This window comes from Rhipicephalus microplus, chromosome X (assembly GCF_043290135.1).
Source record: "Rhipicephalus microplus isolate Deutch F79 chromosome X, USDA_Rmic, whole genome shotgun sequence".
NCBI lineage: Eukaryota > Metazoa > Arthropoda > Arachnida > Ixodida > Ixodidae > Rhipicephalus > Rhipicephalus microplus.
Genome location: NC_134710.1, coordinates 409,943,565 through 409,952,480, shown reverse-complemented (window position 1 = coordinate 409,952,480; position 8,916 = coordinate 409,943,565). Strand labels below are relative to the sequence as shown.

The 8,916-nt window shown below is 41.0% G+C and overlaps 2 pseudogenes; both read left to right on the top strand.

The window, feature by feature from the left end:
• Window positions 1–1,606: 1,606 nt before the first annotated feature.
• On the top strand, window positions 1,607–2,547 carry LOC142775463 (serine/threonine-protein phosphatase PP1-beta catalytic subunit pseudogene; annotated as a pseudogene).
• A 4,491-nt stretch (window positions 2,548–7,038) lies between these two features.
• LOC142777406 (serine/threonine-protein phosphatase PP1-beta catalytic subunit pseudogene) lies at window positions 7,039–8,013 on the top strand (annotated as a pseudogene).
• Window positions 8,014–8,916: the final 903 nt, after the last annotated feature.

Sequence of the window (8,916 nt, the reverse complement as noted above, 5' to 3'; positions counted from 1 at the left end):
AGAAACAGAAACAATTTGAATATCGTTTTTTTTGTCTTATAACCGGTACAGAATTGTAATAAAATTAGTTCTTGTCATGCGAATAGCTAAGCTCGGGCTGAACTTGAGAAATGACAATAGGCTTTTTTTCCTGCCACAAGAATGCTTTAATGCCAATTGTTCTTACCTTCACAAAACGAAACAAAAAATAAAAAAAACAAAAGGCTATCTGTGTTTTAACGAAATAGCAGAAATATTTTGACATAACTTATTATTATTATTCCTATAATATTACTTTTATACATGGTTATTTTTCGTCAAGTTAACATCTACACTGTCGCGTCTGAAAGTGAGAACAAGAAATATTGTGCTATTTTTGTTTTTATGTGTGTTATATTGATCTTGATCATCAAGATATGTACTTTTAAGTTTTCATTACCTCGTACATATATTCTTAGCCAATACCGCGAATGGGTATGAGCCATGTTTGAGATATACACATATCATCATTATAATAGGTTAAGAAAACAACATTTTGGGGCGGTAATAAAAAAATTAAGCTAAATTATTCCTCTTAAATAAGTAAATGTTATCGTTCAGTTATTAAGTTTGCTGTATTACCTATCCCTAGCTTATACGAATAGAAATGATAAGAAACACCAAAAATTTCACGAAACACTCGGCCGATTTCCTGCATTGTTTAAGAGCCATGAGAAGAGAAAAAAAAGAAGAAGAAGAAGAGATACCTCTCAAGCCATCACGACGTTACAATGTTTAGTTCCCTCTGAGATGAATTGCCTGATATTAGTATGGGTCCCAGGTCACTGTGGGTTAACAATAAATGAAATGGCTTACGCCTTAGCCTACTCATCGCTAGATCTGCCAAAAGTCCACGTTCTCCGGGGGTAGAACACTTCAGCTCAATCATGTTTGTTAGATTACCCATTAGGACAGATAGGATGGAAACAATACCCACAGGGACAGATCATAATCACCCAAAATATCCATGGAAATCGTTGCGGAGTCATCGTCTACAATCAGAAGAATCTATCACGAGATTTCGATGTCGTGTCCCACCAATTAATTTTTACTAGGACAGGGCTGCACTGACTGTGTCACCTCTCTGCCAATTGTGCGGGTAACTCGAGAATAGTGCAGATTACTCTTTGTCATGTTCAAGATACTCTTGCGTTATAATTCAACTTCTAAATACTCCTTTTGCAAACTTAGGCTTGACCTTATCGGAGGAAAATGTTTTAACCTTCGGTGCCTCAGGCTTGGGATATTGCTGCAGGGATGCTTTTGATGCCGTGTGTAATTTCATCATAAATACTCAACGAGTACCTTTTTAATTAAGTATTTAAAGTTATTCGTCAATTCATTGGGCTAACATTAAGGCGGTTTAACTTTTCCGCATCAGATTAATACGGCTGTCGGGAATACAAGCTCAAAAAATAATACATGTAGTTAAAATACTTTACGTAGTATTGCCATTTAATTTAATTATTTCTGGTTTTCAATTTCATTGCTTACGTAAAACAACATTCAACTGTCTCGTGGTTGCATTCTTGGCCAATCCCTCAAAGTGGGGACGTGCCATTAATATAAAAAACATCGCGTCGAGAAAATGGCGGAGGGAGATCTGAACGTGGACAGCGTGATTTTCCGCCTCTTAGAAGACCGGGGATGCCGCCCGGAAAAGACTGTGCCGCGGACAGAGACGGAGATTTTTGACCTCTGCTTCAAGTCGCGGGAGATCTGCATGAGCCAGCCAATCCTGCTTGAGCTCGAGGTGCCACTCAAAGTTTGCGGCGATATTCATGGTCAGTATACAGACCATATCCGGCTCCTTAAACGCGGCGCTTCCCTCCTGAGGCGAACTACACTTTCCTCAGCGACTACGTTGACCGAGGCCAGTAGTCACTGGAGACCATTTGCCTGCTGCTAGCCTACAAGGTTAAGTACCCCGCAAACTTGTCCCTTCTTCGGGGAAACCACAAGTGCGCGTCCATCAACCGCATCTACGGGTTCTACGACGAGTGCAAGCGCCGCTACAACATCAAGCTGTGGAAGACGTTCACCGACTGTTCTAACTGTCTGCCCATCGCCATCATCATCAACGACAATATCTTCTGCTGCCATGGTTGCCTCTTCCCCGACCTCCAGTCGATGGAACAGATAAGGCGCATCAGGAGACCAACAGACGTTCCTGAAACAGGCCTTTTGTGTGACTTGCTTTGGGCGGATCCCGACAAAAACATCCAGGGCTGGGACGAGAACATTTGCAATGTCTCGTTCACCTTTGAAGCAAAAGTCGTGTACAGGTTTCTCACCAGACATGACCTCGACCTAATATGCAGAGCTCACCAGGTTGTAGAAGATGGCTACGAGTTCTTTGCCAAACGCCAGCTGGCGACCCTCTTTTCTGCTCTCAACTACTCCGGACATTTTGACAACGCTGGTGTCATGATGTCCGTCGACTTTTTGCTATGTTGCAGTTGTGTGATACTGAAACCGTCCGGGCAGGGAGTGACCAGGAGGACGGTCTCTGCTCTGGAGACCAAGTGACGCCATCTCGGGGATCACTTATGAAGTGAGCATGAGCAGTGGTAAAGGAGTATATGAAAAAAAGAATCAAATATGTTTGTGGCTAAAAACTTTTGTATCAAGAAGTTCGCTTGCTAACATTTCTTGGTGGATTCCACCAAGGAGCAATAAAGAAAAATGCTTGGAGTGGAAATTCCCGCAATGCTTCGCCAGCAGAAGTGAAACGAGTTTTCGCCAGTGCCAAATTGGCGGAAACATGCTCTTTCCTGGTAGTGCCCACTTTGAGATCAAGTGGCTTTGATGTTCTTTAATGTAAATTCTACTTTAGTTCTATACTAAATTATTGTTGTTCCCGACGAAATAACACACAGGGACGAGTATAGGTGACTGAATCTACAAAGAACTTTGCCTCCAATAAAGGCTTATTAAGGAAAATTAGTAACAATAAGACGCACTTAGAGCACTCCATGTCCCGAAAAAGTTTCCACATTAAACTCGTTGGGCGTTCGAGAGTGACGCTCCGTTCTTAATAGCTGAACGGTGATACCTTTTCATGTGCCAAGACAGACGGCCGCTGTCGCCGATATCTTGCATTAGGCATGACTTTACTCCTGGGCAGTCATTTTCATTCCAGTGAGTTTTTTAAGTTCCCCTGGAATTCTGCAGGCGAACGGTTAACCTCTTTAAGACTTTATTGTTTATAGACCAGAAGTAATAACAATGCCTATAATGGTGATTGCAAATCCTTGATTCTTGCTTAATGGCCACGTTTTTATGCTCCTCAGTTTATTTTTGTAAAAAAAACAAGATAGCATAAATGTTGACAATAATACGGTAATTCAAACTTATAACTCGAACCATAACATTTGCATACAGTAAAACGAAGATCTCCCCCATCGCCAAATCTTAGTTCGAATCTTTAGAGTTTTTCATCAGTATAGAATAAAACACTACCTGGTAGAAACAAATAAAGTAATAGGCACAGATGCTTCTGGGAAAAGATAAAACGCTAATATTTTTGCGCTTCGAAAATTTCCATCGTACAAATTCAGCACAATCATTATAGCAAACTTTTTTTCGGTGTGTGCAGCTATTACAGTTTCTGGCAAATTCACGTGCCCCACTCATTAAACACAAAAGAAGCTAGTTAACGTTTAATAAACCTCTTGAACATCAACTCACAAGGGCTAATGGACGTCTCGATGAAGACTTTTTAGAGCCGTAGACGGCTACCTGACTGTCCGAAAGCTGTGCTAATGTCCCACAAGTTTTCATCTAAAAATGTCTTGCCAGACGAACTAAACGTTTTCGTTTTTTTGCTAGTTGCATTAAAAAGCTAGAAGATGCATTACCATATATGAAAAGTTTCTCAAATAGGCCTTGTTGGTGTGCTATACTCGTAAGCTGTCGAACGTGAAAGATGTAGAGAGGAACACAGAGGCTGTCTACGTCATGCACGTGCAACAGTTTACGAGAATGGCAATCCAACAAGTCCTGGTCGACACCCTTCTCATGTATGGTAATGCCTTCTTAAAATTTTTAATGCAACTAGAGCAAAAAAGACAACGATTAAAAAACGTACATCCATCCATCAATCAATCCATCCATCCGTCCATTCATCTTTCATGACTGCATAACGAGCATAAGTGACTAGTCCTAACATGAAAATCATGACACGTATACTATGACTGACATGATTTAGATCTTATGGTGCAGCTGCTTCTTTCGCGGTGTTTTCGTCCACATGACATATTAAAAAACGGGTATAGTATCACATGACTGCATGTCGAGTATAAGTGACAGTCCTTAACGTGAAAACTAGGACATTTGTGTCACGGAAGAACAAGACTATGAGCTACGCTCACAGCGCGCCCACGGGCGTTTCGTTAGCTTCGCTTATACCAAAGTTAGTATTACGTGACACGAACGAGCGACGAAGGTAAATGACACTTTCAAACATCACAGTCATGACATGCGTTTCATGTAAATGATGACTACATGTACATGCATAGCGTGCTGACAGCAGTTTGGCAGGCTTCACACATACCAAATTTGGTACGAATGATGAAGGTATGTGACGGGTACAAACATGATAATTATGACATGCGTGTCATATAAGAACATCACTACATGCCACACTCAAGATGCGCTGGCAGCCGTTTCGCTAGCTTCACATATATCAAACTTGGTATTACGTGACGCGAATGGAAGACGAAGGAAAATGATGCGCCCAAGCATGATAATCATGGCATGCGTGTCATGTAAACCGCGACTACCTGCGGCGCTCATAGCACACTCGCGGCCATTTCGATAGCTTCACATATACTAAATTTGGTATTACGCAACGTGAGTCGACAACGAACACAATTGTCAGGTGCAAGCATAATATTCAGTACTTGGAATTCATGTACGTTATAATTTACATACCTACTACTGCTAGTGCTGGTATTGCAAACGTTAGTAGTGCCATCGTTACGCAACTATAAGCAACGTACATGCATCTTATCTATCTATACGTGAGTTCGCATAACATTTCTACTTGTGTTCAGTTTGTGCTACATCCGTGGGCCTCGTAACGTTGTGGTGATTTAAAGAGAGATATCAGCCCTCCTCATTCACGCTTCGCATGTGATGAACTTCCATTGTACATGGGATTCGCAATTTTTTACCGTATATTAGAGTTTTGAAGGATTCATTATGCATGAGGTACGCCTTGTTTTGTAAGTAGGAAATCATCATAATGAATCAGCACAGACTCTCTTCATCGTCATCTTTTTCCTCTTTCGGTTCACTTCTACGAAAAGTGTGCCACTTTATCCCGCGCAGCATGCATAACTCTGATGAGCGAGAGAACTGGTAAAATAGGAAGAAAAAGAGAAAAAGAGAGAAAAGAGATATTCATGGTCGGATCATTCCCCTTAATGCAACTTCTTTTAGAAACAGAAACAATTTGAATATCGTTTTTGTTGTCTTAAAACCGGTACAGAATTGTAATAAAATTAGCTCTTGTCATGCAAATAGCTAAGCTCGGGCTTAACTTGAGAAATGACAATAGGCTTTTCTTCGGTGCTTCATGTTTGGGTTTTACCCACAAGAATGCTTTAGTGCCTTGTGTTCTCACCTTCTCAAAACGAAACAAAAAATCAAAATCAAAAGGCTATCTATGTTTGAACAAAATAGCAGCAATATTTTGACATAACTTTTCATTATTATTCTTATTATTATTACTTTTAACCATTGTTATTGTCGTCAAGATAACATCTACACGGTCGTGTCAGAAAGTGAGAAAACCAAATATTGCGCTAATTTTGTTTTTACGTGTGTCATTTTATCTTGATCATCAAGGTGTGTACTTTTCATTTTTCATTACCTCGTACATATATTCTTAGCCAATACCGCGAATGAGTATGAGCCATGTTTGAGATATATACTTATCATCATCATAATCGGTTAACAAATCAAAATTTTGGAGAGGGAATAAACAAACATTGAGCTAAATTATTCATCCTAGATAATAAATGTTACCATACAGTTATTAAATTTGCTGAATTACCTATCCCCAGCTTTTACGAGTAGTAATGTCAAGAAACACCAAAAATTTCACGAAACACTCGGCCAATTTTCTGCAATGTTTAAGAGCCATGAGAAGAGAAAAAGAAGAAGAAGAAGAAGAAGAAGAAGAAGAAGAAGAAGAAGAAGAGATACCTCTCAAGCCATCACGACGTTACAATGTTTAGTCCCTTCTAAGCTGAATTGCCTGATATTAGTATGGGTCCCTGGTCACTGTGGGTTAACAACAAATGAAATGGCTTACGCCTTAGCCCACTCATCGCTAGATCTGCCAAAGTCCACGTTTTCCCGGTAGTAGAACACTTCACCTCAATCATGTTTGTTAAATTACCTATTGGGACAGATAAGATAGAAACAATACCCGCATAGACACATTAAAATCACCCAAAATATCCATGGAATTCGTTGTAGAGCCATTTGCTACAATTAGAAGCGACTATCACGAGATTTTGATGTCGTGTCCCACCAATTATATTTACTTGCACAGGGCTGCACTGACTGTGTCACCTCTCTGCCAATTGTGCGGGTAACTCGAAAATAGTCCAGATTACTTTTTGTCATGTTCAAAATACTCTCGCATTAGAACTCAATTTCTAAAAACTCCTTTTGCAAAATTAGGCTTGACATTATCGGAGGAAAGTGTTTTACCTTCGGTGCCTCATGCTTGGAATATCGTCACAGGGATGCCTTTGATGTCATGTGTAATTTCATCATAACTACTCAACGAGTACCCTTTTATATAGCTATTTAAAATTATTCGTCAAATCGTTAGGTTAACATCAAGGTGTTCTAACTTTTTTGCATCAGATTAATATGGCAGTCGGGAATACAAGCTCAAAGGATAATACATGAAGTTAAATTGGATATTTTACGTAGTATTGCCATTTCTTTTTATTATTTCTGGTTTTCAATTTCATAGCTTACGTAAAACAACATTCAACTGTTTCATCGTTGCATTCTTGGCCAATCCGCCAATGTGGGTACGTGCCATTATTATATAAAAAAAACATCACGTCGAGAAAATGGCGGAGGGAGATCTGAAAGTGGACAGCGTGATTTTCCGCCTCTTCGAAGACCGGGGATCACCCGGAAAAGACTGTGCCACTAACAGAGACGGTGATTCTCGACCTCTGCCTTAAGTCACGGGAGATCTTTATGAGCCAGCCAATCCTGCTTGAGCTGGAGGCACCACTCAAAGTTCGCGGCGATATTCATGGTCAGTGTAGAGACCTTATCCGGCTCCTTAAACGCGGCGGCTTCCCTAATCAGGTGAACTACCTTTTCCTGTGTGACTACGTTGACCGAGACCAGCAGTCACTGGAAACCATTTGCCTGCTGCTAGCTTACAAGGTTAAGTACACAGAAAACTTCTTCCTTCTTCAGGGCAACCACGAGTGCGCGTCCATCAACCGCATCTACGGGTTCTACGACGAGTGCAAGCGCCGCTACAACATCAAGCTGTGGAAGACGTTCACCGACTGTTCTAACTGTCTGCCCATCGCCATCATCATCAACGACAATATCTTCTGCTGCCATGGTTGCCTCTTCCCCGACCTCCAGTCGATGGAACAGATAAGGCGCATCAGGAGACCAACAGACGTTCCTGAAACAGGCCTTTTGTGTGACTTGCTTTGGGCGGATCCCGAGAAAAACATCCAGGGCTGGGACGAGAACATTTGCAATGTCTCGTTCACCTTTGAAGCAAAAGTCGTGTACAGGTTTCTCACCAGACATGACCTCGACCTAATATGCAGAGCTCACCAGGTTGTAGAAGATGGCTACGAGTTCTTTGCCAAACGCCAGCTGGCGACCCTCTTTTCTGCTCTCAACTACTCCGGACATTTTGACAACGCTGGTGTCATGATGTCCGTCGACTTTTTGCTATGTTGCAGTTGTGTGATACTGAAACCGTCCGGGCAGGGAGTGACCAGGAGGACGGTCTCTGCTCTGAAGACCAAGTGACGCCATCTCGGGGATCACTTATGAAGTGAGCATGAGCAGTGGTAAAGGAGTATATGAAAAAAAGAATCAAATATGTTTGTGGCTAAAAACTTTTGTATCAAGAAGTTCGCTTGCTAACATTTCTTGGTGGATTCCACCAAGGAGCAATAAAGAAAAATGCTTGGAGTGGAAATTCCCGCAATGCTTCGCCAGCAGAAGTGAAACGAGTTTTCGCCAGTGCCAAATTGGCGGAAACATGCTCTTTCCTGGTAGTGCCCACTTTGAGATCAAGTGGCTTTGATGTTCTTTAATGTAAATTCTACTTTAGTTCTATACTAAATTATTGTTGTTCCCGACGAAATAACACACAGGGACGAGTATAGGTGACTGAATCTACAAAGAACTTTGCCTCCAATAAAGGCTTATTAAGGAAAATTAGTAACAATAAGACGCACTTAGAGCACTCCATGTCCCGAAAAAGTTTCCACATTAAACTCGTTGGGCGTTCGAGAGTGACGCTCCGTTCTTAATAGCTGAACGGTGATACCTTTTCATGTGCCAAGACAGACGGCCGCTGTCGCCGATATCTTGCATTAGGCATGACTTTACTCCTGGGCAGTCATTTTCATTCCAGTGAGTTTTTTAAGTTCCCCTGGAATTCTGCAGGCGAACGGTTAACCTCTTTAAGACTTTATTGTTTATAGACCAGAAGTAATAACAATGCCTATAATGGTGATTGCAAATCCTTGATTCTTGCTTAATGGCCACGTTTTTATGCTCCTCAGTTTATTTTTGTAAAAAAAACAAGATAGCATAAATGTTGACAATAATACGGTAATTCAAACTTATAACTCGAACCATAACATTTGCATACAGTAA